This window comes from Nomascus leucogenys, chromosome 5 (assembly GCF_006542625.1).
Source record: "Nomascus leucogenys isolate Asia chromosome 5, Asia_NLE_v1, whole genome shotgun sequence".
Lineage (NCBI taxonomy): Eukaryota > Metazoa > Chordata > Mammalia > Primates > Hylobatidae > Nomascus > Nomascus leucogenys.
This window is the reverse complement of record NC_044385.1, coordinates 53,756,146-53,766,552: the sequence shown is the minus strand read 5'-3', so window position 1 is coordinate 53,766,552 and position 10,407 is coordinate 53,756,146.

Below are 10,407 nucleotides of genomic sequence, written 5' to 3'. Positions count from 1 at the left end.
TAATTTCTTTATGTAGCTTAATTTCTTTCCTTTTTTTGTGGTTCGCAAATTTGGATTTTCTTTTTTTATTTTGTTTTAGGTTCCGGGATTACATGTGCACAATGAGCAGGTTTGTGACACAGGTAAACGTGTGCTATGGTGGTTTGCTGCACCCATCAACCCACCACTTAGGTATTAAGCCCCACATGCATTAGCTATTAGTCCTGATCCTCTCCCTCACCGCCCCCAACAGGCCCGAGTGTGTGATGTTCCCCTCCCTGTGTCCGTGTGTTCTCATTGTTCAGCTCCCACTTATGAGTGAGAACATGTGGTGTTTGGTTTTCTGTTCCTGTGTTAGTTTGCTGAGGATGATGGCTTCCAGATGTAGCTTAATTTCAAGCCCTAAACCCATAATCTGACTGATAAAAGAAAACAAGTTACCTAGTCACTTCTAGGCAAGCTCAGTCCAGTTCAGTGATCTCTCAGTCACTTCACTCCAGATTTAAAATTTAGCCTCATTATGGAGTTCCCTTCCTTTTTGTCTCCCTTCTCTCCTCTGGGGTCCAGTCTGGAGAGAGTGGTCTTGGGTGAGGGGGTGGTCAATGTTACTGCTGAGGCAGTGAAAAGGGGTGGCCCATTATTTTGGTCTTGCTTTGTCACGATGCTGTGCTGGCCCTGGGCTCCAGAAGGAAATAGTTTTGTCTACTGAGATGTGACTTGCCCTGCCTGGTCAGTGGGCTTTGTCCCTGCTCATCCTGAGGGTTCTGTGGTCCACACTGTGCCCTCCTAGTCCATACACTGAGCTCCCTGGGGTGGGTCTGCCAGGCCCTCAGCCTCTCCTTGCCCACCTTGTGGGTGCAGGGTGAGCTTGGCTGATCGCAGGCTCCTGAGGCCTTTGGGAGATCCTGTGCAGCAGAGTCACATTTTCCCCTAACACTCTTGTAGCCTCCTGTGTGCCAGTGTTCCCATATAATTGGGGGTACAATGGATATCAGTAAGACTGTGGCCCACCAAAGTTCTATACAGGATGGGCAAAGGTGAGGGCCCCTCAATTTGGAATTTCCAAGCCCATCTGGATATCTCTATCATTGTTAATCCTCTCTCCCCTACTGTAGCCTGGACTCTGCCCCATGGTGGTGGGTGGGAGGGCACCAAGACACACCAGTAACTAAGCTCTCCTTCTTACTCTTCAGCAGTCTTTCTCCTCCCCAGTTCTGGGGTTAATGTCTAGTGGGAGGATGTGAGGGGAGACAAGGTATGCAGGTGCACAGATGAGACAAGGCTGGTTCTGTCAGATTATAGCTCCTTTCAAAGGGTTCCCAATTTATACCTCTCTCCATTTGAACTCAATAGTCAAAATACTTGTAGGGTTTGTTTCTTCCTTCCCAAAGCAAGAAATAAGTTGCATCCAGTTGTCCGGGCTGGAGTAGAAGTCAAGGCAGGTTCACAGAACACTAGTGTAGAAATTTGATGAGTGAAGGCTTGCAGGGAGGAAGGGGAGAACACTCATTAAATCGTTTCTTCTCATGCTGCCTTGGTGGGGGCGGAGGATAGGTTGCAGATTTCCTTCCCTGCTTTGCTATTTCATGATGGTGGATAATTTACTAGATCATGTCCTGTTGCATGTTTTCAATAGTCTCCAAAACTGTCTTAGCTGACCCATGTCAGACACACACACAGACACAAACACACACACACACACCCCACATACCTGGAGCCCACTGATCCTACTGATCCAGTTTACAGAAAGGGGAAAATGAGAAGTAGAGCCCTGGGAAGAGGCACGGAGTCAAAAATCCTACGTCCTATTTTGGGCTCAGCCACACGCCGGTGGTGTGATTGGACTCACTTGCTTCCCCTCCCACACTGTGGTTTCCCCATCTGGGACCCAGTGGCCCTAAAATAGTACTATTTCCCAGTCCTGGGGGATGAGGGACAGGCCAAGAGAGTCTATTGCCCAAATCAATAATAATGATGATAACAGCAGTGATTATGGTTTCCAAACTTACAACACTTCATCTGCTCAACCCTTCCCGCTTCTTTTAAAGTAATCATACAAGAAAATATACCAGCAGAAGAATAGCTTCTCACTGGACTTTCCTGACTCTTGGACTCAGCATAAGTCACTTTGGAACACCTTTGTTTTGTTCCCGATTCTGCCTCTAATTGCTGAGTGACCTTTGCCAGATCACTTCATCCTGTAGGTCTGCAGGATTGTTTGTTCCATCAGAGGACAGTGCCAAATGATCCCCAAGCTTCTTTCAGTTCTAGGATTCTGTGTTTTGGTTGAACACTGTATTAGTTTCTGACAGCTGCTATAACAAATTAACACAAGTTTAGTGGCTTAAGAAAACAGAAATGTATGTTCTTTCTGTTCTGGAGACCAGAAGCCTGAAATCAAGGTGCCAGCAGGGCCACCCTGCAGGCTCTAGATGATAATCCGTTGCTTGCCTCTTCTAGCTTCTGGTTGCTGCTGACATTCTTTGGTGTTCTTTGGCATGTAGCCGTGTCACTCCAACCTCTGCCTTCATAGTCACATTGGCTTCTGTGTATGTCTCAAATAACTCTCCATTTCTCTGTTATATGGATGGCATTGAGGGCCCACCCAGCTAATCCAACATGATGTCCTCATCTCAAGATCCTGAACTTCATCACATCTACAAAGACTCTTTTCCAAATAAGGTCACATTTCTAGGCTCCAGAGATGGAGACATAGACAAACCTTGAGAAGGGGGGACAGTGGTTATTTCTCGGCCTACCGACCATGCCCAGCTCAAGGTCCAGAGAGATTTGAGACATGCAGGAGTGTGCACCCCTGTTCCCCAAGGGCAAGTAGTCCAACTGAGGAGTCACCAATCACATGCAACACTGTCAAGAAACAACACAAGCCAGGAAGTAGCAAGCATAGACAGCCTGTGTAGCCTTGGGGAAAGAGCAGGGCCTCTGGACCTCGATGCCCTGGGTTCATATCCAAGCCTTACCACCTGCCAGCCAGGGAACCTTGAACAAATTATTTAATGTCTCTGGGGAAAATTATACTTACTGTATAGGTATGTTATAAAGATTAAGTATAGGCCAGGTTCAGTGGTTCACACCTCTAGTCCCAGCACTTTGGGAGGCCAAGGTGGGAGGATCACTTGAGGTCAGGAGTTGGAGAATAGCCTGGGCCAGATAGCAAGACCCTGTCTCTACAAAAACAAAAAAATTAGCCAGGTGTGGTGGCACACCCCTGTAGTCCCAGCTACTTGGGAGGCTGAGGTGGGAGGATTGCTTGAACCCAGGAGTTGCAGTCTGAAATGAGCTATGATTGCACCATTGCACTCCAGCCTGGGTGACAGAACAAGACCCTATCTCCCCAAAATAAAAATCTAAAAAAAGATTAGCTATAATATGTTCAGTGAGTAGCATCTAATAGGTGCTTATAATTCAGCATCAAATAAATGGGACAGCAAAAGGCAAGTGTGTGTGTGTGTGTGTGTGTGCATACGTGTCTGACACTGTCTGCTAAGACAGTTTTGGAGACTACTAGGAGCATGTACCAGAACATGATGGAGTAACTAGAGTGATTCTCCACTGAATGATGAAGGACTAAGAACAGAAAAGTGAAATGACTTGCTCCAGTTTGCACAGGAGGTCATCACACAGATGGGTCTAGAACCAAGTTTTTCCAGAAAGCATTTTCCTCCACTTCTCAAAACTTTTGCTGTCAGGATGAATTTTTTGGATGATATTTCTACAGAGAGCAAGGGACATCCATTTACACCCTTGGTTTAGCCAGAGAATATTGGATATGACCAAGCCCACAGGCTCACACAAATCCAACCCTTCAGGCTGTCATTAGCTTGATGCTCCACGACCATGGGTTGACACAATCACCAACAGAGAAAGGGAAGCTAGATAGCCCTTCTTCACTCTCCACTGCTCAGCAGGCATCCCTCCACATCGATGGTTCCTTTGAGTGTGGCTTTTGCCATAAAAATGAGGTAAGAGGGACAGAGGAAATGCTGTTTACTGCCAACTCTCTGCTCCTATGTACAGATCTTCACCTGAGTCAATGTTTAACCCCTGACCGGAGTCAATGTTTAATCCCAGGCCAGCCAGCCCTGCAATCCAGCATTCCTCATCTAGCCTAAAATACAGAGTCATTTTAGAATCAACCACCGAAGAATAAAATTGTGACTGAATCTGCCAAAGCTAAATAGATTGTCCCCCCTTTTTAGAGGATACTGGCTGTTTGGAATTATTCATGCTACCTGTTCCCATTAGCAGATAGTGGTATGGTGTTTGCTGACCCTAGCTGTCACTCAGTGGCAGGAGCACAGTGTTTATTCTTCCTGTTTCAGTTCTTCCTTTTGGGCTGGGGGAGAAGAGCATTGGGTGGGGACCACTGCCCTTGTTACACAGCTGGCAATGCTGCTGGCTGGCAACATGCTTCCTTGTGAAGCCACTACTTGGAATCCCACTAGAGGAGCTGGAACTTGAAATCTCCAGATGGCTGCATTTAGGCATGTTTTCTGGGAGTTTCTGAGCCCAGATTTATGTTCAAAGGCCTAAACCTTTTCCCAGGTGAGTCTCCCTATTAAGGGGCAGGTGGGAGAGGGAAGAGTTCATTAGAAAGACCCTGACTATTGGTGATTCTCTAGGGGCTTCCTAGAGTCCTTCCTAAGGAGCTCAGGGCATATGGCATCTACAAATGGGCAGCATTGTGTCAATTCTAAGAACAACCTTAATCAGGGAAGTCAAAGGTTGGCAAGCTGGGTGGTAGCATGCAGGGACGTGAAGAGGGAAGGAAGGCCACGGTCAGATTAGCACCTCTAGTCTTCAGTTGGTGTTGGAGAGGTGACTCACTGGACAAACGAGTGCATGCAATGCTTAAATCTTTTCACTTTCCTCTGTGAACACACTGAGGCACCTCCTTCTCCTCGACCACCTGCCTCCCTGTGTCACTGCCCTGATGTCCCATTCTTCACCTGTTTTCCTAGCTCAGCTGCCTCCCAGTCAGAAAGTGAAAACATTTCTTCTGGGGCTCCCAGAGTGGGGAGGTTGTTGGTACCCTTTCTTATTTTGGCTGGTGAAGGAGTGAAGGTGGAAACTGTGGTAAGAGCCCCCTGAGATTGCCTGTGTCCAGCCCTGAGGAGCCTGCCGTGGGAAGTGGGGAGTGAGGTGGAACATAAAAGGCCCTGGAGGCTGGGCGTGGTGGCCCACACCTGTAATCCCAGCACTTCAGGAGGCCAAGGGAGGCGATCACTTGAGGCCAGGAGTTCGAGACCAGCCTGGCCAACAAATACTCTACTAAAAATACAAAAGTTAACCAGGCATGCTGGTGTGCTCCTGTAATCCCAGCTACTCAGGTGGCTGAGGTAGGAGGACTGCTTGAACCCTGGAGGTGGAGGTTGCAGTAAGCAAAGATTGTGCCACTGCACTCCAGCCTGGGGGAGGGAGCGAGAGTCTGTCTCAAAAATAAATAAATAAATAAAAATAATTTAAAAAAAAAAAAAAAGAAAGAAAAAGGCCCTGGAAATGGAAAGTCAGCCATAGTCCAAAAGCTCTCTCAATTCTTCTTTGGGCCTAGTCCCTACACTCCAAAGAGCTTTGATTCTCTGTTTCTGAGAGGCAGGGACATATGAGCAAACCTTTTTTGAGGTTACCCAACCATTGTCCTATGTGCTGTTACCTCCACACCCTGGCTAGGGAGAAGCGGAAGGAGGAAGATTTTTGGAGTAGACATCCAAAGTCAATAGGTGGAGTGTCAGGTGACAGGGCCCAGCCCCTCTCATAAGCCACTGGGGTCCTCCTGAAGACTTGCTGTTTCCTTGTTCCTGGTCTGAGCCTGGCTCTTGGCCCAAGGCTTGCCTGACAGGCAGCGATTGGAAAAATAGCCCCTGTAATCCCCTGCAGCTTGTGTTCATCTGAGCCTCAATGTTCCCATCTCTAGAATGGGAGTATGTTTCTTTTTGGTAACGTATATTGTAATTAATTTGTAGTTGTCTGTACTCCACTGGCAGAGGTAGGGAAGGAAAGTGCTGACCCCGTAAAATGTTTAGATTAGTTGCATTTACTAATCAATCTGATCTTCCCATGCCAGGCCCTAAAGAAGCCACATTCTGAATTCTTTTTCTTGAACTCTTGTCTGAAATGAAACACAGTATCTTCAGACAAATTAGAGCATTCTGTAAACACCTTTGGACACAGTAGTCCTAGCTTTCTTCCTCTTCTCTAAAGTACTCGAGGTTAGGAAGCCAGAAGTTTGCCACTCAGGGAAAGAAGTGGCCTTTGTTTGACCCTCTATGCTCACAGCAGAACTGGTAGATCTGGATAGAGGTAGCAAATAAGTGAGCAGTGGGAACAAGGCCAGAGGTTGGCAGAGGCAGAACATAGAAGAGTTCAGATCCTACTCAGCAAATGTGTGTATTTTTGTTGTTGTTGTTTGTAGAGATGAGGTCTCACTATGTTGCCCAGGCTGGTCTCAAACTCCTGGCATCAAGTGATCCTCCTGCCTCGGGCTCCCACAGTGCTGGGATTACAGGCATGAGCCACGGTGCCTGGCTTCAATCAATGTCTTTGATGCAATGCATCCAGGAGGCAAACAGTGATCTGCAGGCCGGGGGCATTGGCACTGGTCATCGCCACATGCCTCTAGAGGTGCAGCATGGGGTTCTCTCCTGAGGCTGCCGCTTCTCTGCTGCCCACATGGGTTTCAGCTGGCCCCTTAGAGAGTAGGCAGTAGGATGACAGCTCATCATACTGCTGACAGTGAAGGGAGCAGGCTGGCCCAGGAAGGCCAGCACCTGTAAACCAAGCTGCGTCACCGTATGAAAAATGACGAGCTTGGTGGTGCTGGACCCTGAATGCAGGGTTTGTTTCTTTCTGAGTAGAATCTCCATTCTCCATTCCATGTTAGTCAGGCTTTCAGCTCTGGGATATCTGTACCAGGGGAGCACAATCAAATAACCTGTGTCTACTTGGCTGAAGTGTGTTATGGGTCTCTCTGTGGAGGTATCTTCCTCTAGCGTCTGACTGAGGCTGTTATTAAACTGATTTTTTATGTCTCAGACCACAGTGGGCTATCGGAGGAGAGGAAGAAACCTCCAACGTGTTAGCAGAGAGCCCTCAGAAGTTGGCTTAGAGTCATGCATTTGCCCCGAGCAACCTGAGCCTGATGGACATCCCCGCAAATAAAGATCTGAGCTCCTTTTATACATATGTCAGCAAGGACCTCAGGGCTGGTCCTGAATTTTTAGCTCTAGTTCCGGCTCTCTGAACTTTTTTTTTTTAATGCCTCATTAGGCCAGGGTTGTAATAAACTAGTTAGGTGACTAAAGAGAACCAATTCCTGGAAATGATTATGAAACCTTCCATGCATGAGCCTAAGAAAGAGAGAGAGAGAGAGGGAGAGAGAGAGAGAGAAAGAAAGAAAGAAGCAAACCTTTAGAGCTTTACACAGGAAGGGACCTGACCAGATACTCAGACTATACATCCAAGCAAGGGGGAAGATAGGGGACACAAAGATCGAGAATGCAGCTGTAGAGGTGGGCTGCTTTGCATGAAGTCCCAGGGTGCCCTTTCCCGAGTAGTGTAACTTAACTTATCTGGTCCTCAGTTTTCCCATCTGTGAAATGGGAATGATCACACCTACCATACAGAAATGTTACCATAACTGCGATACACAATGTGAAAACACCTAGGATAGTGCCTGCTGTGCAGAAACACGTTAACAAGCAGTAGCAGCATTAATAAGTAACAGGGTCAAGAGAACTGCGGAATTGCGCCCTAACCCGAGAATCTGCTTGATCTTGTGAAAATCAATGGCCTCCCTGCATCCTTGATTAGATTCTAATCCTATGTTAGAAATCCCCAGGGAGGCTTCCCTGATTCTGGCCTAGAGATAGATGTTTGCCTGCCCCTCATCTCAGTGGTATAGGCATCATACTAACTGGAGGTATAAGATGAAAAACAAAAGCACCGACAATACCAAGTGGTGGAGGTGGCCTCCTCTGCCAATTTGGCCTCTGGCCCTTTAAATCAACCCTCCTGACTACTCCATGGATCGGTTAGCCCATAAAGGAGAGCTGTAAACACTTGGGGCTTCCCCGCTTCTCTCCCTGAAAGTTCTTACTCAGATCTTATCTCTGCCCCCTCCAAACTCTTGGCCCTGGGACTCTAATCTGGCTCTGCCCTGGCCTTTTGAACTCTTACCAGCTCCACCACTGGTGGAGCTTAACTTTCTCCATAACGGCCTCCCTGCTAGAAACGCTCCTGGCTCTAGCCACGTGGCCAACACTTTTGCTGGGCTGGTTGTCTCCTCCCTCCCCTTCTTCCTCTAAGATGGGGTAGTCAGACAGAACATTCTAGCTGCTGAATTCCACAATGAAAGTATCAGAGCCCTTCGGAGGAAGGAGAGGTCCTGGAGAAAGGTGGTCAGGGAAGCCCTTGAGGAAGAATAGGATCTGATCTCCAGATATGAGTGGGAACAAGAGAGTCCTGTACAATTTCATGGCTTAGTCCAGGGATTGGCAGATTCTAGCTCAAGGGCCAAATCCAGTCTCCCTCCTGTTTTGGGAAATAAAGTTTTGTTGGAACACAGCTGCGGTCATTTGTTTCTGGATTGCCTGGCTGCTTTTGTGCTGCAATGGCAGAACCGAGTAGTTGCCACAGAGACTGTATGGCCTGCAAAGCCTAAAATATTTACCATGTGGCCCTTTACTAAAGAGTTGGCCAACCCCTGGTTTAGTGCATCAGGCTTCCCCAAACAGTGATGTGAGGAACTCCAGCCCCTTGAGACCGCTTCAATGAAACACAGTAATCCAACACATCTGGGAAACACATATAATGTCCCCATCCTGAGGTGTGAAACACCAAGGTGTTTCACAATACATCTTCATATAGCAAAGGCTCCAAAAGATCCTGCATAGAAGAATGTGGTTTCCCAGCATTTCCAAAACTTCATTAGTCTACAAAACCTCCTTTTCCTCGGAACACCTTTTCACATCCTAAGAATCTCTAGCATTAGAAACAGTCTGGGTGCTGGGCCCACCCCTGTCACAAATGAGAACCAATTCCTGGAAATGATCATGAAACCTTCCATGCACAAGCCTAAGAGAGAGAGAGAAAGAAGTGAGCCTTTAGAGCTTTACACAGGAAAGGACCTGACCAGATACCTAGATCATAAATCCAAGCAAGGGGCACAGTGATCCAGAACATAGCTGTGGAGGTGGGCTGCTCCGAGTGGCCTTTGCTGAAGTACACATCTTGCAGAGCCTGCTCCCTCATTGGTTGAATGGGATCCATGATGTCTGTCCTATCTCCATTACAGGATTTTTTGGGGCAGGTCATTGAGAAAGTGAACAGGAAAATAGTCTCAAGGGACAACTGTGGTATCCTTGATTTTTGACAATGAGTTTTGCTTTGGCACAATGCTCAGCAATGGTGAAGTGAAAAAGGCCCTGAACCAAGGTCACGAGTTCTCTCTACTAGTCCTCACAGTGCTATAACTAACTGGGTTAACTGGGTGACTTTAAACAAGCACCCCCCACCTGTACCCTTAACCCTGCTGGGCCTCATGTCCCTCTCTTCTAGAATGAGGGTATTAGACTAATCTCTAAAGATCTGTTAGCTCTGAAATTCTGCGATTCCATGTGGTTAGATGTGTGCAACTTCCCTACTTATCCAAAACAACAGGTTTCTCTTACAAGCCATGAAACCGGCATCTCCTTGATTTTCCTGGTACAGTGTCTGTGTTCAGAACCAGATATGAGGAAGTATTACTGAAGGATTTCTGTGCTGCTGACAGCTTAGAAGGCAGGACTAAGCCTTCTGGAAATGTCTACCTGGCAATTCTCAACTCAATATTGGTGCCTATCTTTCCTTTCTGCCTCCACCACTCAGACTGTTCCATCCAACAATGGAGCCCAGACAGTTTGCCAACGGATCTAGCAAAAGAAAAGAGTAGATGTGATTCTTGGAAAGGCAGTGGGGCCTAGGGTGGAGCGAAAGTTCCCTGACAGGCATGAGGTGATGTAGTTACAGGGCAAAGTCCACATAAAATTCCTCTCTTTTGTCTCCCACCTCACCCCCAAAAACCATCTTCCAGCTTCGCCAACAGTCCTCCATATCGAGGATTTATAAGCAGCTGAACAAGAGGGGCTTTATGAAGAAGGCAAGAATCTACTGAAAATACCCTGCTCCTTCACGAATGTAGGAAAATCCCAGAAAATCTTGGCCGGGTCAAAAGGTCTACGGCACAATGAGCCTGGGTCCAAATGGGGCGGGATGATGTGAGGAATGGGTGTTTGCCCTTTTGGTCTCAGTGTAGAAACCAGTTTCCTGTGGGGTCATCTAGGGGACTCCCAAAAGGAGGGGCAGAAGCCAGGGGGATCCAGAGTTCTTGCAGAGGCAGGGTGCCCAGAGGCCACTGAGCCCCCAAGTCAG